We start from the raw sequence: 25,823 nt of genomic DNA, 5'->3' as shown, positions 1-25,823 counted from the left end.
AAATACAGGCAACCAATAAAACCCTCCTCTTAAGTCAGACTGGAAGCAGGAGCCAGATGTCCTCTAGGTCTGCCGAGAGGCCAGCGGACGCAGGTGCCTGCTCAAAGACTACAGGCACACGCACATGGACACACACATGCATGCACACACAGTCCTGTGTCCATCATTTTTGGAGACATTACATAGACTTACATTCATTTGCTGGAGACTTACCATAACCATAACCATAACCATAACCATAGCCATAACCATAACCATAACCATAACCACTACTTGCCTAATCCTAACCGTAATCTAAACCTAACCTTACCCTAACCTTAGCCCTTAACCCACAGGAGCTAGTTTCAAAAGAAGATCATTTACGTGCCATGTATTTGTATTATTCTGCCTATGTTGGCTGTTAGCTGTGATAGGAGGATACACTGCGGTGGTCCTATTGATCAGTGTTAATGAAAAAAGCCTGTGGATTCAGTGGGAACAAGCAACGGTTGAATCAAAAGAGATCACCATCATCATCATCATCATCATTGTGTGCCCAGACGTACAATGGGATGGTCTGTCTACAAACTGATGGCTACTCGACATGGCAATTCTCTCGCAGAGTGAAACAAGAGCAGTTATTAAGCTGCTCTCTTAAGGATGGGGACAGTACCTCTAACAGAGAGCTTTGTGGCCAGGAAAGGAAAAAAAACAGTGTTCAGTTTTCCAGGAATGTATCACCATAGTTAGAGACAAAGGGTAGGTATCAAGTACATTAACAATCCAAAGCTCTACAGCAGTCTGTGGGATACATATTCCATTTTCTTGCAAGCTCAGAGTTTCTTGAGCTGATTAATCAATTTAATCAGATAAAAATACTAAGTACTTGCTGATTCAAGTGTCTCAAATGTGATGATTTGCTGTTTCTATTTCACAATATGTTTAATATATATTTGGTGTTTTGACTGCTGATGAGAGACAATAACAAACGGCAAGACATTACTTTGGCGAGAACCCATGCCAGAGCCATACTTGGACAGTATTACCTTGTAAGGTCATCCACATACTTCGTTCTCCTTCTTGTGTGTTTGGAGGGGACAGACAGGTGGGTACTAGGAAGTGTGCTAATCTGAGCACATTTCTGTCTGTGAGACGTAAGGGAAGCTTTGACAACATTCCCTTGTGTTGGCACGCATACATAGGATTGCAGAGGTCAGTGAAGGTTACACAGCATGTGTTCAGTCTTCTGTTGTCAAACATTCCACTTGGACTCCCACACTGCGCCCCAAGGCACTAGACTTTCCCTTTTCTGTAACTATCAGCAGGTAGAGGCACGACAGAAGGAAAAAAGAGAGAAGCGAAACTTTGCTACACAGGCTAACTTATTTTTCACAACCAGTACAGGGAATCTGATGATGGGCTTCAGCAAAGCCTGTGTTCATGGGCTGAACCTTATGGAAAAAATAAGATTTATTTTTGATTTTTTTGGCAATTTATGCTGCATTTACATGTAGTAATTTAAGTTACATCATTTCACCAGATATACAGTACGCAGTTACAAAATTTGGTAGTTCAATTTGCAAAAAACAGTTGTTCCTCATCTTAACAAATTGTTTCATGGAAAAATCTATGAGAACTTGACTTTGTTTTTATGCTCAATGAATCAGTACACTACCATAATGACTGTGATGAGGCATTTGTTTCTGGCTAAATTATGATAATTTTCAGATTAAATGAATTTTTTTTAGATTAGTCACTAAAAAAGTAAACTTTTTTGGTTATGAAGCAGTAAAATCAAGCGGATCATGGTGGGCCAAATTTGATTTATTACATTGTATCTTTTGTAATGTGATTAGTCCATATGCATACATTGCTATATCAAGGTTGAAACAATATATTCTTCAGCCCAACACTCATTTCATGCAGTAAAGTGACAACTGTATCCTTCCCATTTACAGAAAAGCAAACAGACAAATCTGGCAAATGTCCCTGCTTTCACTGCCACATCATTGGGTTTGTCTGAGAAGCAAAAGGAAAACATGCTTTGCATTGTGTCACTGTAAATGACAAAACTCCCAGAATGTCAGTGTGGCCCCCTGAATGCTGATGTCCTCCACCACCATAACCCCATCACAAGCTACGATAAAGCAGTGAATAAGACACACCTCACTGCACGCATTTCTCCCACATGCAAACATACCCTTGCATGGCTCACCATTTCAATCCCCCTACCAGCACTTCTTCACTTTCCAGAGGGATGCTGATGGAGTTGCCTAGCAACTGCAAATGGGCCAAAAGCATCTTCATTATTGAGAACACCTTTCATGATTGAAACCACCTTTGATGATGAGGTCTCTGCTAAGAGCCACTCATGACATGTCGTTCTCCTTGCTGTTATAGGTGACATTTTGGGATAAATGAAGACTTTGATCTGTCTACAACCTGCTGCAGTCAAGACATGCTTTCCTAATTTGCAACTTCTTGCCAGCATAAAAGACTTTAAGAGGGATGTTATGTAACTAATGAAATGTGCTACATATGTAATCTCGTTCCTTCAGAATGGCAACGTACATTTTTACCAGAGTTGTGAACCAAACCAAACCTAGATGATGAAAGAGGGGTCATACATCAAGATGAAAATAAGATCTGACTTTGGCAAAACAATGAATTATTGAGTGAGCTGGACAGGATGAATGAAGAGAGGCTGTATTTAGGAGCAGATCAACTAAGACAGCAGTTCATTTGTTGGGCACCCATGAGCAAAATTCCAACAATCACAGAAGATGTATCGCGATATGTGGCCACCCAGGTCAAGGCTGGTCTCTCTCTACTTACTATGCTACCCTGAAGTGGGCATGCGATATCCTGACGTAACCACGCAGCTGGTCCTGGAACTCATGCTTGCGCGGGACACACAAAAACAAAGATGGAGGGAATTCAATCAGCCCCATCCTCATTTAAGGCAAAGATTTGGACTCAGTTAGGTTTTTACCAAATACCAGGAAGACCGAGCTTGACACGAGCTTCGCAGTCTGCAAGGTTTGCAAAATGAAGATTAAGCACTTCGGGAACACCACAAATGCGCGGGCTCACATCACCGGGCATCACCCAGAGTTAAAGGTCACAGTGCAGAGTCAGCCACCAGCGGCAGACCAACGCACACTGCAGTGCTTCATCAAACTCTCTGCCAACTCCGAGCGGGCTAAAAAAATTACCAGGTCTATCGCCTGCTTCATCGCCAAAGACTTACAGCCTTACAGTGTGGTGGAGAACGAAGGGTTTATCTGCATGTTGCAGACAGCGGAGCCAAGGTACGCTATACCATCCCGTAAGTTTTTCACTGAGACAGCTGTGCCACAGCTTTACCAAGAGACTAAAAGAAAAGTCGCCAGTGCCTTGACCAAAACAACCAGAGTGGCACTAACATGTGATGCATGGACATCGAGAGCAACCCAGTCTTTTGTGACATTCACAGCTCACTATATAACTGATACGTGGCTGCTCAAATCCCGTGTTTTGCAAACTCATGTGATGCACAAAAGCCACACGGCCGTGAATGTCAATGCAATGTTCAACTGTACCATTTTTATTATACAGAAGCACTTTTTTTTTCAGCTTATTTCATAGCCAGCTACATAGAGTAGCAGTTGTGGTCCACACACCGTTTTTGTGGAAAACGCACTTCCTTAGATTTCAAAACTTAAATAAATAAAATAAATAAATAAAAAAATACATAAATGTAAAAAAAGACACTTTAATGTCTCCATTTGTCATTCTGTCTTGCAAAGCAGACTGGAGTAGATCATGACGATCCTTGGCACACCTATAGATTGAAGTAGAAATCATTATCAATCAAATCGTTTTGAATCGAAAATCGTTTTGAATCAAAAATCGATTCTGAACTGAATCGTAGACCCAAAAATCTGAATCAAATCGAATCATGAGATAGTCAAAGATTCCCAGCCCTAATATAATCTCTCTTAAACATTTGACAGGAAGGGAAAACAGTCATGTTCAATGGCGCTACCTTTACAGCTTCTGCTTCTGTGAAACCATTCAACTGACATGCATTTCTGTAATTAAATTAGAGTAGAGTGAAAAGCAAACTGTCATTACTGATGAGACCAGAAGAACGGCAAGTGAAATATTACGAAAGACGCGCGAATATGTCAGCATCCAAAAATACCTCCAGAACACTCATCATCTCACCAAGACAAGAACTGAAACAGTCGATAATCAGTGCTATAATGGAATAACTTTCTAGAAGACATCGGTGTTCCTGGACTAACTGCTTACTGACAATATACCATTTCTATTCAGGAGATCCCATTTCCCATTTTAGATGTATTTTTTCATAGAATTTAAAGATAAGAACACCCTCACTAAAACAACAGCTCATTAACGCAACAAATTTCAGCAATATATGGGTGACTAATGTCTTTCTTTAGAAGACTATCATGCACAATCAAGAACTTTGAAAAAAATCAAAGTACATCTGCAGATTAAAAAAGCATTGCAGGCCAGCGTATTTTACAATTGTTTGCATATAGAGTAAAGACAAATTTAGTAAGGATCAACCAAAATTAGTTGTTCAGGGCCGAAATCAAGGAGACCAACAACCAATATTCAGTGCAATTCTGAGGTTCTTGTACTTTATTTCCATTTTCAGTTTGTTTTTTTTTTAAACAGTGGCGTGCAAAAGATTGGCCACTACTTGTCACAATTTCTGTCACTGAATAGCTAAGGGAGTAGAAGATGAACAGATGTCCAAAAGGTATTAAAGGTAAAAAAGAAAAGTGCGAGTAGGTCTATTCATTGTGTTTAAACCTTGTATTTCTGCACAGCGGCAGATAAAGGCTATGCTAAGATTATTTGTATTACACTAGCTGTAGAATTAGATTGTCATGGTCGCTGTGGGAGATTGTTTCCGACTCCAAATCCAATTTCCAACAAGTCCGAATGTCAAAAAAATACAGATGTAATCATTTCCAAAATTCACATTGTGTTTGAATCAAACAAAATATTCTGCCTCAATCCATTCATCCATCTTTTCAAAAACATTTTCACTGCAGTCAAAAAACTGTTTGCTCTCCTATTTGCCACACACAAAAGGAGGCACGCACCTGTATTATCTGGGTGGTCCAGCGGCAATAAGCCTAAGGTTGTGATTATTATTTCATCATTATTTTATGCCTTTACTAGATTAGCCTGCTGCCCACATGTATTTATGATGATTTAACAGAGAATGGGCTAACTTGTATAATCAAATGAATTACTTTATTCAAATTGAGGATTTCGTTAGAGCATTATATTTTTAGGGTGATACCGTCATAAAACGTTACGACAGACATTCAAAGATTCATTCAGGGGAAAAAAAAATGACATTCTGTACAGCTCTAGTATTTGTGATGATGATATACTTTAAATGTGCTCAGGGGTTTTAGAAAAAAGACAAGAGTCAGATGTATCAGATGTGTGATGTATACTGGAAAGCCTGCCTTTGCTTCTTGTGACATGTGACATGTGACATGTGCCATGGAAATGCAAAGCAGCTAAACATAGAAGGACGATATTGAGGAAAAGGTGCAAACTCCCTTAGAGATCTCTGGTTATTGACTAGAAAGATGCAAAAAATGAGTGTATCATATGAACAAAGCAGTGTGTGGGTGTAGAGGAGCAACTGTGAACAAATGTGTTACTCAAAATAAGAAAGCAGACTATACAGCATGCCCATCTCCTCCGGCTTTCCATTAATAACATGAGATACAGTTGCCCAATTGCCTCTAAATCCCCTCACCGTCATGTTTGGGATATATAACAGCACCACATAACGCCACGAGAGATAACACACAAAACAACACCTCTACTCAACAGACTCTGGAGACAAGTGCGAGCAGTTCAATGAAATGTCTGTTTCTTGCCCACAAAGAATACTTCACTGACCTATTTTGAATGTATCACCGCTCATGGTTAGTGTATGGTATGATTTGCTCATTCAATTAGGAATACTGGTGTACTGGTGCTGGTATATAGCACGGTATAATGTTAAGGTGAAGACAGAAAGATCCAGTCTTCCGTGTTCTGATGTCATATGGTCAAGCATCCTTGACCCTCATTGGATTCCAGATGTCTTAACAATGTTAAGACTTGCTTGTTTGCATTGTCCTGCTGTCAGCAGCTGAGGTTGGAGCTGTAACCCAGGAAGAGAAATCTGAAGATGCTAAGAACAAATATGTTCATGGATGGCAATGTCAGTGTGGGTCAGTGGAAATATTCTAAAAGCTATTGGATGGATTGCCATGACATTATGTACACACATTTATGGTGTCCAGAGGACGAAGAGCCCCAACTTAATGGACATAACAAACACACGCAACTAACATATTTAACTTAATTCAAACCATCCTCAATATAGGTGCCTAAACATAACTAAGCTGTGACCATTTCACATAAGAACATGCTAATTATGACCACTGACCACGCTGACATATTTGAGTTGGGAGTGAGAACATGCTGGAAATGATTCAACACCCACTGAATTCCATTAAATTTAGTACAGATATCTACAGGCTTTTCCTTTAGCACCACCAGCAGGTTTCCATTTTTCACTCATCCAGTGAAATATCTCTACATCTACAAGATGGACTGGCACAGATTTTTGCACAGACATGATGGCTCATGGTTAAGATACATTCTTGGATAAGATATCTGGTTCTTTCAGGTCTTACCCCTGATTAAGTATCATTACTTTGCAGTGACTACCAGTCATCAGCACTTGAACTGATCTGTTTGTTGCTGTGGAAAGTAGCTGGAAAATTACTCTGATGAAAATGTGGATTTGTGTCATCAAATTAGTGTATATCTGATTGTGTGCAACCACACCCAATCACTGAGGAAGATGGAGGCACAAGCTTTCCTCGATGCAGGCCAACATGACTGTCTAGTGCCCTTGGGCGAGTGGAGCTGGGTTACTGAAGGACTTGGCACTTTGAAGTCTGTGAGTGCTCAGCATTTCCACAACAACCTCAGATACCTCCTCAGTAGTGATAAACTGATTCACTTCCACCACCTCCACGAAATGCTTGTTTTTGGATAGATTACTGCAGCCTCCAGCATCATGAGCAATACTGATCACAACTGATGTCAACAGTACAGTACATAGAAAAGCCTTGATCACATTGACGGTGTGTTGTCATTCAAGATTTGTCCCTAAGTGGGAGCCTGTTTTATTTAAAAGCTTACTTAATTTTCTTTTCTTTTTCAGTGTTTTTCCTCACAAATCAAAATAAAATGCTCCATTACATTCCAGTTCCAGCCTTACTGTTTTCTGATCCGCTTGCATTAATCTTCCATAACCTACAAGTTCATTTTGTAGATTTATTGTCACTGTTGTATTAATCAATTCCACGGTATTTCTACAAATTTGATCCAAATAAGAGTGATTACAGTAACCAGAAATTGTAGCCTCAAATAGAGCTGAAGCAACATTTGTCTGACACTGTCACAACAAAACTGTATTTACTGCAGTTAAATTGTAATAAACACTGGATTGTACAAAATAGCACCTAATGTTACAGTATGCAGCAGCAACAAAACTACTGACAGAGGAGCATGACGAGCCTTAAATGGTGCCTTTTTCTCTGCCTGTGGCCTGCATGATCACACACTTTACACATTCAACATGACATCAGTACAGCTCAGTCGAGGGTTGGCTCTGGTAACAGAGGTAACATTATAACATGCAAATGGAGAGATTGATCCTGTAGATGCATCCAGCTATGCAGGGGTTTTAAAGCTCAGATTTCTTCAAATCACCTAAAGTAATGGTTTCCCTGCCTAACAGATGCATGCTCTGGTGTAGTGGAAATTACAAATGAGGTTCAGTTGTAGCAGAGAAAACAGATGAGCACAGAACGCAGTGCTCATGACAGCTGGTGATAAACAAAGGAGAATGGAGAAGGCAGTGAATTCCTATCTTGAGTCAGAACAGGCCACCAATGAATGCCCTAGAAACTGTACAAGCAGTCAGTCTGAGGAGAAAACTGCTCCTCAGTCTTGATCAATAGATCATTGTGCTGAGTCAGATTAATACTGTTAAATCATCTGGGGACAGTTAGCAAAGAATTAACTAGTCCTAATGATTCCTGGGATTTGGAGTTTCCCTGCCTAATATTGCATTATTACATCACACTGCAGCAAGGGAAATTACCCTCTTGTTGGCTGACTTACTTCAATGTGATTATGTAATAGTGTTCCTAGAGTGACACTTTGGGGAGTCACAATTACACACAAAACTGAGAATCCCAGGAGTCACTATCATTGTAATGAGACATTACAACATTCTTAACAATGTAAAGCAGTTAAAAGCCTAGTTTCACAATTACAACAATAAAAATTGAATTTTACATGAGTTCCCTCCATATTGATCAAGAATGTACATTTCTGAACAACAAATTCACATACAGTCCTATGAACTCAGCTGTGTTGAGTTGAGTTCACAGTACAGCAGTCCAGCCAGGTCTTAGTAGAAACAGCTCTTTATCCCTCCACCTTGCACTGCAACAACGTCATAAATCAATTGCAAGAAGAAAATAATACAGGACTGTAATATATTATTGTAATATATTGCTTTTTCATAGCTGGTTTGAGCACTGCTGTGTTCACCCTTGCTTTTACTAAAGATGAGATACCAGAAGTAAAAACAGTAAATCTGACTTGGTAAATGTACTGTAGTGGCCTGAACATAAGATGGAACAATAAAAATACAAAAAACTTTTACAGGTTTATTCCCTCCATGACAAACATGTTACACAAGCCATCATACATTCCAGTACAGTAAACCTGCCTCCCTAAATACTTTTAGACACACTGTAAATCGAATTAAAGAAACTTGCTAGTCTAGTAACATTAAGGTCACCAGCAACCCACAACGCAACACTATACAATAAAAGCCTCACGCAGTAGGAGCCATTACTTGCTCCATTCATAGAGAAGTGCTGTGATTATGTAAATGTCTATGAAAGCAAACCACTGTGAGGGACTGCAGACAGGTGGGTTATTTTTACTATCTGTCACATGAACTGGGGAGGGCCCTCTAGTAGTGATTATTTGGTGTTTCTATCTCTGGAGCCATCTTGACACGGCAGGCTCACTGTGAAGTCAAGGCAGAAGCAGCAAAGATGAGGTGAGGTAAAGCTGAGCTGACACTTAGTGCACACGCGCAGCTGGGAGGTGAATGATCTCCTCCAAGGAGCAAAACCATCAGAGCTCAGCATGGACCGAGCACACACAGAGAAAACATGATGAGAATGAAATCCTGCCTTCAAACGCCACACACCAACAAGGCTGACACGAAGCTTCAGAGCGCTCTTTGCTGTACTGTAGGACACTGCTGCGAGAAACAGCCAACCAGTAATTATTACTACTTATATATAATTATTATTTTTACTGTTACTCAGTGACGAACAGTTAGGGTTATTGTTGATTTCCTCGTCTCTGCAGCAGCATATAATTGGACTGTCACTACGATTTTAAGATATGCGGTAATTATAATTGTGCAGGTTAGAAAACAGAAGCAGATATTCTGTTTCCTTATTGTAGAGCAAGAAAAACCTACTAAAACTGCAAAACTTTCAAAAAGGAGCTCTTTTTGGAAGATTAACTTTGTGGTGCTCTTGAACTGTATTGTATTATATATTATATAGTATATATTGTGTTTCTGTTGCTTAGCCCAGACCTCTTTATATTAATGGGATGAACATTATGTACATGGATCTGCAGAGTTAAATCAGGAGAATTGAAGGCAATGGCGGTGTAGGGGAGTCACAGGTAGCTAGAAATACCAGATGTCAAATGCTTGTTGTCCAGGGTAACTGTTAGCCAAGACTAATTAAATGATTGAATGAAGCAGGCTTTAATGACGCACAACAAATGGTTATTAGAGATAAAGCTCTGCACACCCAATTATGTTCCCCTCAAGACTGCTGGCATATTAGAGAAGATTTTTAAGCATCTCGATGGGAACCACAGACCCTTCACCACACAAAACACCATTACAGTAAAAGGGGTTGTGTTACTGCACTTTGTGGATCAAAGACTGTGGATTGCCACGGAAAGATCATGGTGAATTGCTAGAATCCTGTAATTTTTCACTCGTGGGGAACAATCAGAATTATTACTTGCATAGCCTTAAAATGCAGGCAGTAACAGACACAGTGGTACACTTAAAAGTGCTGCAAAATTAATTTTGCTTGGGAGAACAAGAATTACCATGGTTATGGGGTTGTATTGTGCATCTTGGTAGGAGCTGTGAAAATTTGATTAGCTGTTTCACTAAGTAAATAACAACAGGTAATGATCAGCAATGGTGACATTTTGAAATCACAGCAGTGGTTCAATCACAAATAAGCACTCCTCAGTTGCTTTATACTCAAACAATAATCTTGTGTTGCCTAGTTGGCTGTCAATTCCTTTCAGCAAGCAGATTTTCAGACAGCTCTTCAGATTTTCAGTGGCCTGTAGATACAAAGATTATTTCACTCCCCTTTGGAATGGAAGTGAAGAGGTTCAGTGAAACACACTATGAAGAACTGTATACATACAGTAAGTCCTAGGGCTTTGGAGGTATAGGTTTAGTTTCAATCAGTAAGGGGAGAACTGCACATTTGGTCTGGGGTTCTTTTGACCCTAAAATCTTGGCCTCAGGATATGATGTATACTCTAGGACTCCAAGACTAAAAACATTAAACATTTTTTAAAGCAGGAAATGTAAGCAAAACCACACTCTTCTTTATCAATCTCACAATCCTTTTAACTGTATGCCCTCTTTATAACTTTCCTTTCCACATTCTTGTGATTCTCTCATCTTGTTGACCATTGTGCTAAAGTACTAAAAAGGGAGTGTGGTAATCCGCAATTTCTATAAGTAGAACAGACATGCTTCTGTGTTCCTAGGGAACCCCACAGGGCTGGAAACATTTACTTTCTCGCCCTGACAAAAAGTAAGTGTTAAAGCAACTGAAACAGCTTTTTGGCTGTCCATGTCAAGAGAGCACCCAGACTATGAACAGCAGTAGAATGGAAACACCTTCTTTCAATTAATTTAAAAGTCCTGTCATACTTACAATGTGAAATACTTCAGTAGGTGCTACCAAGTACAGCAGCTTTTGTCATGGCTCTCACTATTGATATAAAGACATTAGCACAAATCAATAAGTGTGTCTCACAATTAATGAAACAATGTTAATTGTGCAGAGGATTGATCCCTGAGGCTTTAAAATCTGACTAATTCAAGTGTTTGACCTGGCCCCTCCTTCCTCAGCTTGTCATGCTTGCTGAAGCACTACCTGGTTGCTAAGCAGCCCTGCTGGATGATGAAGAGTATTCATTTGAGGGCTCAATCTGTGTCTTAAGGATTTTGTGTGGAATTAACTGGTTGGTAAAAGTCAAAAAAAGATCCTCCAAAATGCTGTAATCTGTATTCAATCTATACTCATCTAGTAACATGTAGTTCATTTTATTAAATGTTTGCATTTTTACCCTCTATTAACTCATTGCCTCTCCTGAACATGTGTCAGAAAGCTTGTTACATAATCCTCTGCTCATGGATGCACACACACAGATGTACGTTGGTTTACACAGCAATAAACACATTTCTATTGCCCATAAAGTTCAAATGAGGCAACAAGAGGGTTCCACAGTAAGAGGCAACAACATCAACATTATTGTGTGTTGGTGGCCAAGCACAGCAACTTCCATCTTGCTATCAGGCTAGAATATTGACTTTAAATTTTGGCGTCAAAAATAAAATTTCGCATATCTCTTTTCCTGGGGTCTGCTCCTAAACCTCTGGCATGACCACACACGTAGCATAGCATAGTATGCAAGTATGTTAAGTCTGTTTCACTGTGCTGTGAGTCTGGCAGAGGTCTGCTGGAACAAACACTTACTTTAGCTATTATTGCGAATGTTTTCTCATTATTTTGCAGATATGTAAATCACACTCTCCTTGCCCCTCCCCTCTAACCCTTCCTCTCCATACCAAAACAGTGACAGAGGGTTGAAAGACATCAAAACACAAGAAAATAAATATCTAAATAAAAAAAGTTTCAGTGCCAATACATTTTTGTTCCAATATACGTGTTTCAATGCCAATATTTCCTTTTTCCACCAAAGCTTGAACTTTATTTTAAAGTTCAAGCAACAAGGATCGATGATGTTGACATTTAATTTGCTAGCTGGCGGGTGCGACAAATCAACTGTTTCTATAGTTCACACTAAGAGCAATGAAGAAAACGTCAAAACAAATGGAACTGCAATTACCGGGAATGTGCTACCTGCCTCACAATTTACAAGCAGCTGGGTCAACTAAATCATCTCTGATATAATAGAGATTGTTCACTATTTTAATGGCTTTAGAGCAATAACCTTGAAAATGAAAAGGCCATCATTTTCTCACAAATACCAAGTAGTGATGAAATGCCACACTCCGCTGCATGTTTATGTTGCAGCTCCTGAAGCAGGTTTGTTACGCAACTACAGCGATTTCTTGTGACAGTCTAGTTTGCACTTCACAGTGTCAATGTCTCAATGTCTGAAATCTGCACCACTTCTAAAGTGGTCTGATAAGATAAGTCTTGATAAGACAATGGTGCCTTTTTTACCTATTTGTCTATTTGATTTATTGAAGTACACCAAACCGCTTAATGCATATTTGTTAAGTATAAAAATGCCTAAAAAGAATTTAGTCTTTAGTGAGAAAATGTAAATTTGTTAAGAATAAAAATGCCTTAATAGAATATAGTCTTTAGCGAGAAAATGTAAATCAGGAAATATCTGTTAAGTAAACAAGCCTTGGACCATGTTCAGACAGATATCAGCACCACATTAAAAAAGCACAGCCCCCTCATTCATTAGAATAGGACCACTGAGTTGATTCAGTAGACACCCTACGCACAGGCAAAGAGCTGAACCTGGCTCAAATTTTATATCAAAGTATCATTACTTGTTGTGCAATGTCCTAGCATCTCAAAAGCCTTCAAACTCTATACAGTGATGTTTTCTGTCTGTACATCCACTAAGAATCTCACCAAGCATGCTCAACAGACACAATTTAGTTGTCGCTCAAGTATTTAAGTTCTACACCTCAGCCTAATTATTCAAGACACTTAAACGAGTACAAGAGCTCAGCGAGTGATTGTATATAAATTTAACATATTGAACAAAAACAGAAATAATTCACCTGCAGAGGTCAGCAGATTAGAATGTCCTTTGTACATGACCATTGTCTCCGAGTTTACAGCTATCCCTCTATCTAAAGCAAAGAACATGATTTCAATGTTTCATCTGACTATCATTGTTTCTGTTACTGAGCTCTGATGCTATGACTGAAACACTTGAATCAATTCCCCCTATCAGTGAGCAGGGCACCTTCTACGAATAGTAAACACAGCTGCATTCATACCAACACAGGCACATACCATTCTTGTTACTATTCAGACACTGTGATTTGGTTGTTCATCGTTCTCCCACACTGCAGACGGAGTGCAAATAATAAAGGCTCTCTGTGACAGAAAATCAATACTTGGAACACGGCATGTTACAGCTGCCCTAAAATTTCAACCTTTCTCTTGGCTGCAGAAAATACAAATCAATCTTTAAAAATACAAGGTACCTCTAAACAGCATGCCATTCAACATCAACTTGTTCAATTACACAGATAACGTAGCAGCTCTTTGTTGGTGGACAGCGATGAAATGTCCAAAATAATTTGGTGACATACATTAGAATTTCATGTCACAGTCATGTCCTTTGAGAAGTCACCAGAGGTAATCGGCACAGCCTGCTGTACAAGCAGACAGACGGGTCTAAAAAAGTCTTTGTTTGTCAGTGGGTATTGGTTTTGTCTGACTCTGGACCAGCTCTAACTCTTAAAAATGACCCTAAATTCTGTTGGAGTATGTGTGCGTGAGTAAGGCCTTTGATGTAAGGAACGTACCCTTTTGCCCCAAATGCATTCAAGCCATGTTAGACTGCCAGAAAAAGCTCCGTCAGCTTGTTACTAAAGCTAATTAGATCACTTTTCACTTTCACAGTGAGGAAAAAAGAAGAAACTGCAAGGCCATGGCCAGTGAATAAAACCATCCCTGAATAATGTGTTTATGCTCCAGCACATGATGTTTGCTCTGAATATCTCCATGGATAACACTTTTATATTTCCTACTGACATCCAGAATAAGGTTCCCTACTACTGGGCCATTTTTGTCACACTCTATACTGTTAATTCATCTTCAGATATGCCCCTTGGCAAATGTGAATACACCCACGCAGCTTGCTAATCAGGTTTTTACTGAGCATCACAAATGCCATGAGGGCTCAGCTAAGTTTACACAGAAACAAATGAGGGAATCAACCTTCGTCACTGGTAAATGCTGATGTTTGAGCATGATGAGGTAGATATTTAATTGGGGAAAAGGTTGCATTTGTCTCCTGGCCGTATTAGCTTGTTTATTCCCTTGGCAAGAGCCTGCCAGTGACTGCATGATTTCAATCTATTTAGAAGCAAATTAAACCTTTCAATCGTAAGAAGTTGTTCACTCAGTCTGATTAATGTCAGAAATCTTGCTGGAGCCAGCAATCATCCAAATAATATATTGACAGTTGTAAAATACCATCAAGCCTGGGCAATATATAGTAGTAGTGAAAATCAATGTATTAATGAAATGTTGGCATAATGACCAAAAATTTGGACAACAGAATTTTGTAACGCAACAAAATATGATCAGATTAAGATATGATTCCACTGAAAGTTAATTAACTATAATATTAACTAATTGGCCAGGCCTTAAGAGGTAATACAGATTGTCTACCCAGGCCTCCCAGAAATGGGAGTCAAATAGTATTTTACTCAGTGGGCAATGCATAATGCTTTGACCTTTGCTTGAGCTCTCATACTGAGGAAAGGTGTGTGTGTGTGTGTGTGTGTGTGTGTGTGTGCGTGCGTGCGTGCGTGCGTGCGTGTGTGTGTGTGTGTGTGATTTCTAAATTGACATCAAGGCAGAATTAGCATCATACTTGGGATTCTATTATTTTGAACAACAGGCTGTTAGCATGCATTTGCATGAATTTGCATAGAATACACTTCATCCTTGAGCAAGTGTGACTTATTTCTAATGTATTTGCACAATAATAGAGTATGTTTGTAGTAGATAGAAACTTAAAAATCTCAAATCAGAAACTGTTTCTATTCAATCCGAATGTAGTGCAGACAAAGGAAAGTGCAATGCCTGCAGGTGACGTGTTTGTTCAGAGTGTATGTGACGGCTGTATCGGTGACATTTCGTATTGGAACCACCAGCATGCGTCACTCTTCACAGCATGTCAGGTGTGAAAGGGTATAAAACAGGAGCCCCTGCTGTTGAGCTACCATGTCTGCCTTTTCTGTTCATTACGTACTGGATAGTATACACAGTCTGAAAACCATTAGTATTTCTAAGTGCTTTCCACTTAGAAGTACTGTGACCTGGATGAATGAGAAGTAAGTGTAGTGTAGTTCGAATAACTCATTGTTGGAAAACTGAATTCACTAATTAGTGATGTACGGTGATGTAGTAGCATGTGTATTGTTCCTTGGAAGGAAACCTGCACACTGGGACTGGACACCACTGGTTTGGAGAGTACACTGGTAACCAGTCTTGCCAGTTATATTGGTACTACTCCATCTTAGCCAGGAAAGGTCTGAATCCATGATTGGACCAGACATCCAAATTCAGACGAAAACTATTTTGGGACTGCGTTACAAGAATGAGATTCCCATACTTATCCAAACCATCAAAACAGGAAAAGTCACTTTAAAGACATATTGTGAACAGATGTCAGCCAAATTGGACCAAGGCCATCTATTCTGCTGACAACCACTGCTGCAGCTGAATGTATTCTTTAGCCATATTTCACAGTTTACACCAACTTCAGCTTCTCTGCAAGCATGTCTTACCCTACGTTTACACGTAGCAGGGTATTTTGGAAAACAGATATTTTAGCCCCTCCGTTTTCAAAAATAACATCGTGCACAGAACAATGTTTTCAAAAATGTCGTTTACATGAACCCAGATAAATACGCCATCGAGTGCTATCACAACTATGCCAAACCTATGGACGTGAGTGTAAACATAGGTCGCTCACATGACAATAAGTATTTTCGGTCGCATGTTGTGACGTTTCGGAACCTAAAACGCCGTTTAACCCTGTTTACACGTCAACACATAACTGGCCTTTTCAGAAATCTCCACTTTGGCCTGAGTTTTTAAAAATGATCATTTTCCGTGAAAAAACTCAGTTTGTGTGTAAACGAGAGGCCAAACCGCATGAAAACATATGCATTTTCCCTAAATGTAAACGTAGGCTTAGATACATCTGAAATTGGTAATCCAGTCATTCCATTAAGACAGTGTTTCTCAATTCCGGTCCTCGGGCCCCACTGCCCTGCATGTTTTAGATGTTTCCTGCTCCAACACACCTGATTCAAATGAGTGGCTCGTTATCAGGTCACTGCAGAGCTTGATGACGAGCTGATCATTTGAATCAGGTGTGGTGGAGCAGGAAACATCTAAAACATGCAGGGCAGTGGGGCCCGAGGACCGGAATTGAGAAACACAGCATTAAGAGATTAACCAATCAACAGAAAACAAACAGTTCTGATAATCTGTTTAAGATTATCTGTTTTTTGGCAATAATGCCAAAGATCCTCTTGCTTCAGCTTGTCACTTCTATGATATCAAATTGATTATATTTAGGTTTTGTGCTGTTTGTGAGCCAAAAGAAGACTGAATGGGTCTACTTGGGCTCTAGAAAAATGGCAGATGACATTTTCCACCATTTTCTTGACCAAACCAATTAACTGAGAAAAAATGTACTTATTCATTGAAAATAAAAACAATGATTAGTTGCAGCTTTATTTTACTAAAATTGGCTCGTTTTTCAAACTATGACAACACAGACACAGAGAAACTACAAAAGTGAAGCAACCTCTAGATGAACCTGGCATGTTAAGTGATCCATTATGCAGTATATATGAGCAACACTTGTCAGTTCAGTGAGAACCAGTTGTGATGAGCTGCTGCTGAGTTCCAATGTCCAAATGGAATCAGCAAGTAAATGAAAAAGACAGAATACCAGTAGGAGAGGGATTAGCAACCTGAATGGGGGTGGCTCTGAGGTGATAGGGTGAGCCTATGGAGAGATAAAGCTGTCTTCTCAATTCTTAACATTTAGCAGCTGAAATATTTCAATTCCCATCATCATACTGCAGCAGTTTAGTACTTCAAGTAAAAGGTTGCCAGGAGGTCACTTAACCAGACATCCTATGCAAGTGTTGAAAATGTTAGATGTGATGTACGAGTGCTGCTGAGGAGAACTGAAAGGTAACTTTGTTCAAATAGCAAAGGGGAAATGTGAAACCATATTAAAAAAAAAAACTCAAAGCACTCTTGCACACACAAGCGTGCACACATGCACACACACACAAGTAGCTAAAACAATCACAATGCTCCACTGTGAGCATGAATACATACAGACTCCAAACAACCAGGCCACACAGCATGGCTCTTTGAACGGCTGACCAGCACAGCCTGGTATATTCCTCATTTCGGGTGACTGCAGGCCATTTACTACAAACTGACTACTAAACAACTATAAATAGTCAACTATAAAAAAAAACAAAAAAAACATCTTTCACTTACTGAATACAGATACTACTAGATGTGGAGTTCACACCTTGCTCTTAACCCCAAGTGATGATGATGCTGCTGCTGCCACTACTCCATTCTTCCAAAGGTACTCTGGTGTTCCTTAAAGTTTATCCGTCAATTAAAAATTATAGCATTTTTTTTAATGAGGACTGTCCTTTCTTTTCTTTAAAATGTCTTTAGACCATGAAAGCCCCAGAAATATCTTGTGAGCAAACATAAGATGATGCAAGCAAGTTAAACAAAAGATAGCACCACATGTTGTACAACATCACAATATAAGTAAAGGGATTATCAAAGATAATGAATCCTAAATGAGATTTTGCTGAGTTTATGCAGACAGCTGGAACTGCCTGAGGGAAATGACTTGCCAAATATACACAGAAATTGTCGACAGCGCTTTGCCACCATTCAACAATGGAATTGCTTTTCTGTCTTCCCCAGATGTAATTAATGAGTTGGGCAGCCCATCATTGCCATAAAACAGCAAAGCCTGAAAAGCAACATATGGTCTTAGCTTCCCTAATCTTGTCCACTGGAAATACACAGTAGCACATCTGTTGTAGTGTCTTTATTAAAGGCTACGACTAGCCCAGTGTCACACCAGATAGTAGGAAATTATATGTGAAAGGAAGATAGCCATCCTCATTGGCAGGAGAATATTGCTGGTACAGTAGTCCCTAGAGACAGACCAGATGTCATTGCAGAAAAATGAAACTAAATATAGCTAACTACCATTTTGCTGAGGTAAATCATATTTGTTGCTAGTTACAATTACCAAAACAATGTTCGCAGAAGACATCTACATTGAGCTGTAATTGTTAAAAAAAAAAAAAAATGCATAGTCTACCCATTCTCTAGATAAATCACCTTGTGGTACTGCACTTCAGGAGCCATAAATACTACCCTCACACTTTCAATTGCCTGCACATGCACATACATATTTGTGCAGCTAAACTAAATCTAAACATTAAAATTGGAAGTATTACAGTTTGTTGTGTAATTTATGGACAGTGCTGTGAATGGAAGTGTTAAATAATCACTGAGGGGTTAAAACAAAAAAAGCGGTCACCATGTGCTTTGGCTACCCAGCATGCAGCATGCCAAGAGCGTGTGAAGGGCCTGAGGGACTGCCCAGGGCTGTACTCAGTGCGGCTGCCTGCCTCTGTGCCTCTTCACAGAGAACTACACAGAGACACATATCCATCTACATATGCTACTGCCTAACTCTCCACAGATCAGTTCAACCTCACAGCCTGGCTCCACTGAGAACAGGTTAGCTCTCCATGCAGTCTGGTGGAGTGTACGGGGACACATTTAAAAATTACAAAGAAAAACGGTTGATTTTTAACTTAGCTTTATAGACAATATAGTACTGCTTCCACCAACAGTACTCCCACAGTGAATCTGCTCTATTCAATAAGGAGGTCCTAACATAATGTAATATTTCAGTGGTTCAGACAGTTATTAAGTACAGTTGTAAGATGTGTGCGCCACTTCTAGGTGACACACAGAGCTGTGCTGTTGCCCTGCATGAGAGCCATTAGTGAGAAGAGTTTGCAACTACAGCTGAAAGAGTCTTTGAGGTTGGCTGAGGTAACAATATCCCGCAGTCACAAGCATTCACGGAAAAAGAAAACAGTCTGAAAAGGTCAACATCAGGCCAGATCTGACCCATTTACCAGAGCCACCCTTACATTCAGAAAGTAGAGTCCAGTACGTTAACAGTGAAAAGATCTAATGGTTTGATCGGCTGTGCTTTGGTTGTTGTTGTTGAAGTTGTTGAACACAAACCCCAAGCCAGAAAAACTGCTGATGGCTCCATCAGCACAGCCACAGTATCCTCACCAGATATCCACTGCTGCCCACTCCACACCAATTTTATTAATTTTCCACAAAGCTGAAAACTTTGTCACCATGGGCACAAAAACAGAGAAGGAAGCCCTATTTCATCTATCCTATTTCCTCAGCCAATTAGAATCCCCCGCCCGCCCACAGAGCCTGGATGACATGTTGATTCCTGATCACAAGGCGATTAGAGAAAAACAGTGCGACTGCTGCCATGAGAATAAGGTTTGTTCAGGAAAAGACAAACCAAATATGCAATTTTTAATGCTTCACATGGAGGGGTAAAATAAAAATCCCTCATTTGTCTCCATATTCTAGGTCACGTTCTTCCTTTAGAGACCAAGAAATGCAAGAGGCACCCTGTCGCTTCCCTCATGTTATTGCCTTCTGTTTGACCGTAGCCAGCATCATGGGTTGGGATTTGAGTTAAAATGCTTGTCGCATTACAGGTGTGGGCATGTCAATGCACGCTGCATTCAACAGTGGTGTCATTCTAAGGGAAAAACACCACTGCTCATGGTCATGGTCATTAATAGGAAGCTGCAAAGTAAGTTAAGCTTAAATTTCAGCCATCCAATGAGCAATCCTCAGGGAAACTGGACTGAGACTTTCCCTGCAGTTTGCTGTTAGTCATTTCACAGCACTGACAAAATGACGAAATCCACATGTTGATTGTGAGAGCGCTGCAGCATTGCCGAACTGCACCTAGGACAAGTCCTGACACACAAAACAATTGCCTGAAGTGTTAGGTGTTAAGCAGACTCACGGTGAATGAATCACCTCTCCAACAGCTGCAACTCTGTTTGGGGGGGGGGGGGGATTCGGTCATATAAATAAGAACTGAAGAATAAGAATGTTTATATAAACAGTACAGCATGCTATCCTGTATGACTCCCCTCTAACCACAGCTGGTAACGTTACATTGCCCTTTTTTTTTCGTTAAGCTAAATAAAGTCAAGTGCTGCTCTAACTATGCAATTTCTACTGCTGAAACATCCAAACATCGGTGTGTTTTGGCTCTTGCTGTCCCACCACACCGGTTCATCCACTTTCATCTGATAAGCAGACACCCCTGCCACCTCCTTCTGGAAACTTACCTTTTTCAAGGGACTTTGGTTGGCGAAACGCAGCAACACCACGCAGTCTATGAGAGCGTTCACCTCTGCCGTGTTTAATAATGACAGCACATTTTTCCAGCCTCTTAACTGGGTAATAATTAGTTGCTCGCTAACGTTAAACCTCTGGCTGCTGAATAACTTCACAGCTGCTGGGTGGGGTGAAGCAGCCCAGCCGTTAATACGGTTATGGAGGAAAACGATTAAAAGAAACAGAGAATGAATGAAGAAGCTAATCTTCTGTTTAAGATAAGCGTGTTCCTGAACGTTACATGTAACTGATACGAAGGAACACCATTTGTGTTTTTCTTTAACCGTTTATTTGAAAGAGGTGTCGACCAAGCTTAACTTCATTTTCCAAGCTTTTGAAATACTTTCAAGAAAATTTAACAAAACAACTCAACCGCAACATGAAATAAAACATCTCTCACAAAACTAGTCGACAAGCTCTTCCAAACACGCAGTGCGAAATTACTTTTATTTAAGCTAGCAGTCAACTCTCCAAGACGAGGACAGAGAGGAAACAGAGCTTGAAGCATCTTAAAGTAAAAATGTAGTTCGAGGGAAAGACGGTAGTTCCCATATAGAAAGCACAGAATGTATGTGTAACTTACAGCGGGAAGCGGAGGGGTCTCCTGAGTGTGCTTCAGAGCGTAACGTTAGCCGTTCAGTCAGCAGACCGTGCAGACAGTGTGGCAGCACCGCGTAGAGCTCCTGCTCCCTCAAAGCGCGGAGCAGCGAACAATCCAGGGGAGCTGGACAGTACCGTAATAACCGGCGCTAATACGAAAGCGCACATTTGATTGTCTGTACCGTAATACAGGGGCTAACACCATAAATGTGACGCGCAATAAAAACAAATGCTAGTTTCAACCAGGGGTGAAAGAAGTATTCGTATATTTTACCTGCGTAAAAGTACAGTGTAAAAATACTCTGTTACAAGTAAAATTCCTGCATTCAAACTCTTATTATGTACAACAGTAGGAGCATCTAAATATACTCATGAGTGCCTAAAGTTTTTATGCAGAAGAGCCCAATTTTAGAATCATATATGTAATATATGTGATATATTACTGGATTACAAATAGTGATGCCTTCACGTGTACATCATCTTAATGTAGTTACTGGTAAGGGTGGGGCTAATTTTAATTACTTTATATACTTATAGGTAGCTTATCCTTGAATAGTATATCATAATTTAGGCTTTTAGTTCATTTAAATTTTGTATCAATAATCCAAAACACAAAGTAACTGCAGGATGCCCCGTTCAAACCCCATCATGATACTACCACCTGTTTCCAATGAACCTGTTTACTTGTGGAATGTTTCAAACAGGTGTTTTTGGAGGATTCCTCATCTTTCCCGCACTATTGCCCCTGACCCATCTTAGATGGGGTTTGACCCCTGGGTTGGGAGAAACTAAAACTAACAAGGGTCCAGAAAAGGCTAACAGGCAAGTGCTGCTTATTAACAGACGCATTAACAAATCAATGTAATGTAATATCTAATAACATATCAATAAAAAGGTCATTATTTCTGCTGAATGTTTAATACATTTTATTAATTTTGCTGGTAATATAGGGTTTTGAATGCAGGTCTTTTGCTTATAATGGAGTATGTTTAAATTACTGTATAGCTTCCACCACTACTGTAGAGTGAAGACAAACTTCTTAGTAGAACACATGCACGTTAATTCAGAACTACTGAAGGAACGCTCCCGTCTGGCAGCAGCATGCCATCGACCTCACTCATGATATTCTGTCTTACTCTGCTTAAAAGTATTTTCCATGACGTAACCATCTTCTTCATGTGTCAGCTGTAATGTATGCAGCATATTTTGTCTGTCTTCCCTTTGTCTCCTCTTGTGTGTCAAACGCTTCTTCTGTCCAAACCACAACATAATGTATAGATTGTATATGAGCAGCCAGTCGTCTTTCTCTGATGTCTGCCTGTTCCAAATTCAGGAACTGGAAGTAAAGCTTAGTATCAGCCATTGTGGTGTAACTGATACTTCATGAGTTGCACCTGTAAACTAAAATTGACAACATGTGGTGGGTTGGAGTAAAATTTGAGGATTTAATATGTAACAGACTTAATTTCAAGATTCATCCATTATCAATACTTTTTCTGGCAGTCCTGAAAATCGTGTAATATTTGCATTTGAAAGGCGACAGAAGTTAAAGGATATAGATTTATAAACTTGGGGGGTGATAACAGCAAGCAAAAGCACCTGACTACTGATCCAACAGTGTTTTTGTGAAGACTGACACAATGAACAAGATGAACAAAGTATCAAAGGAAAGAGAAATGACATATAAATGAGCAGAGGATTTAAGAGTTTGCACAGCGATTTGAGAATAATGCTTTTCTTTCGATGATTGTGCCAAGGCAATTGAGAAAAAGTAAGATTCACTGCAGACATTAATCCTTGAGTAATATGCTTCTACACAAAAGTAATGGTTTGAATGTGTTGCTTCTGCTTTGAAATATGCCACTCCCTTGAGGTGCAAAACATCCTGCACATACCTGAGTACACATACAGATTCATGTACACTGTATTGTTATTCTCAATGCTGATTTCAGCCATTCCAACATGTACAGGATAGGCACCATTATTGTACATAAACAGTTTGGTCCTTGGGCTTTCTTTCTATCTACCTATTCAGAAAACAAATGAACACTGGTTGGAAATAGCTGCTCCTGCTTCCTTAATATCTACCCGGTATTTCAACATCAAGACTTTCTTAATATTACCAAACAGTTACAGTTTAGCAGTGTTCTGTTTCCACATTTTGTCTTCAGAACCTGAGGGGGGAAAGGCAGGGTTATTTGTCTTTAATTGCTTTTGTAACAGCATCAGGGACTCACATGCAGGTGCTAATAAAACAAGATCCCCAGCCTTGAATAGAGGTGCTGAATTAGTGTTGGGGGAAGGACCTCTGAGGATTCACTGGCAGGAGCAGAATGAAAGGTGTGGGAGGGAACAGGTGCTCAGAGGTTGACAGCCAGATGGAGTAGAATAGCTTTATGGTAACAAACTGCATGGTAGTATACACACATCTATCTATCTATCTATCTATCTATCTATCTATCTATCTATCTATCTATCTATCTATCTATCTATCTATCTATCTATCTATCTATCTATCTATCTATCTATCTATCTATCTATCTATCTATCCCAGTAACGGCTGAACAGTCATGTCAGATTGTTGATGTGACTCTTTCCTCAGTCTTGAATGAAGACTGTAATGCAGGTGTTCAGCAGAGAGAAGGTGAGGTGTTCTATAATTATTAGGAATGTTGCTGGCGATGCAGGTGAGACCACAGAATGTGGCTGAGACACTAAAACAACTCAAGACTTGAACAAAAGATGTAGATGCATAGAATGTAGATTTATATTGATTTTGGCAATAATTTACTAAATAAACTTAGCACTTTATTTCATTTGGTGGCTTAAGTTTTGTTCTTTTGCACATGCAGGTCAATTTGATCTTAAAAACCATAATGTGAACACCCAATAAAAACAAACCTGAGTAATAAGTCAGAAGGTTCCCTTATTTGGTGTAAATCAGCATTTCTAAGTAAACAATCTTTAAATAAATAGACTCTTTCGACACAAAACAGGCTTCACCTATAATAAGGTGTAATGTAGATGTTACAGTACTATCTCCATAGTGTAGCCAGATCTATTTATTACCAAGGAAATCCGCTTCCAGTTTCCATTTTTACCTTTTCTATTTCACCAGATGGGTCTTGCGGTTAATTAGCATGGGAATAACCTACGGAAGGATATTGGAGAACATTTGAAGACAGGACATAGTCATGTTTCCGTGGCATTTTCTCCCACCTGCACGATTATGACCTCCACCCTTCAGGATACTGCACATTCAAGCAGTCAAGGGAAACAGTGACATTTGAGAGGGGCTGATAATAGCTGTGGGTGGATGTTGCAGGTGAATGGCAGACAGCGGCTATTTGTTGAGGAAGGGTGGGAGGTTAGGTAGACTGGTGTGAGAGGAGCAAAGATGTGAAGGAAAATACATTCATCCATTCAACCTTTAATTATACAGCATGATCCAGTGAGAGCAGTTCACTCTCTTTTGCAAGGGACAATAAGAGAAAAGGCAAAAAATCCAACAGTTAGACAAACAGCGAGTTAAACAAAATGTGAAACCAACAATGGGATAAAACTGAATCTGAAGCCAAAGTCAACCCTAAAAATCCACACCCCACCAAGATCTGACAGTGCAGGTACATAAATAGTCAATGGACTCATGAAATGTTAGAATCTGCACAAAAAATCAGGTGATCCAACTTCAAATCATGCTGAAATTGATACTGAGATTCCTGATATGAATCTCAGAACACCGTGACACAAAAATATACAGAGTTGGGGGAGCGGCACAGTCCAGTGCTGACAAGACTATTGTGATTTGGGTGGAAAGACATGAGGGGTTGAGACAGAAATATTTTCACTTTCATTTTGTTTATAACATTTTTCAATAGTACCATTTTGAGCCCACAGACACAGCAACATGCACATGTGCTGGATGCACTTTGAGCAATGAAGTAGAAAATATGGGCTCTAAGAAAGGGGCTGGTATGTGGGAGGCATGTGTGCTTTGTCTTCACCCACACTCAAACCTGTCAAACAAACAACACTCTTCATCCACCCCCAAACTGCAGGAACCAATCATGTTTCAGTACTGTAAAAAACCCAATTTATTGCCTCTGGCCTGTACTGTCTCAAACAAGACATTCTGTAACAAGGTGTTTGGCTATTGTTTGTGAAGACAGGAAACTATTCAAACCTGTTTAGTGTACTTTCATGCTTAATTATTCTACAACTTTCTGATATAATAATTCATTAATTGAATATTTTCTCAGAGATATCCAGTTGACAAGGACCAAGTGCTTGACTTTCACTGCTTATGGAGGAAATAAAAATATCTTTACTACACTGAAACTCAAAAGAAAAACATTTCCCGCAATGCAAGAAAATCAGGGTTCTTGGTCAGGACCACTCAATTTCATCACCAAGGACAAAGGATAATTATAAAAAATAAAAATCATGCTCCTTCTCCTTCAAGAAAAGTCCCAGATCAGCTCCTTATACACCTCAGTGGACGTTGGTGTC

General features: G+C 39.7%; 1 protein-coding gene across 1 annotated transcript in view; it reads right to left on the bottom strand.

The window, feature by feature from the left end:
• The window catches only part of tp53i11b (tumor protein p53 inducible protein 11b), a 32,999-nt gene extending 11,598 nt beyond the window's left edge, over positions 1 to 21,401 (bottom strand). The window contains exon 1 of the mRNA XM_070972942.1: positions 21,298 to 21,401. The gene's annotated coding sequence lies outside the window, so the exon portion shown is untranslated. The remainder of the gene's footprint in view (positions 1 to 21,297) is intronic.
• Between the last annotated feature and the right edge of the window lie 4,422 nt (positions 21,402 to 25,823).

The sequence above is a fragment of the Chaetodon trifascialis genome, chromosome 10, assembly GCF_039877785.1.
Source record: "Chaetodon trifascialis isolate fChaTrf1 chromosome 10, fChaTrf1.hap1, whole genome shotgun sequence".
Classification (NCBI taxonomy): domain Eukaryota; kingdom Metazoa; phylum Chordata; class Actinopteri; order Chaetodontiformes; family Chaetodontidae; genus Chaetodon; species Chaetodon trifascialis.
The sequence above is the reverse complement of the archived record's forward strand: the minus strand, read 5'-3'. Positions and strand labels throughout refer to the sequence as shown.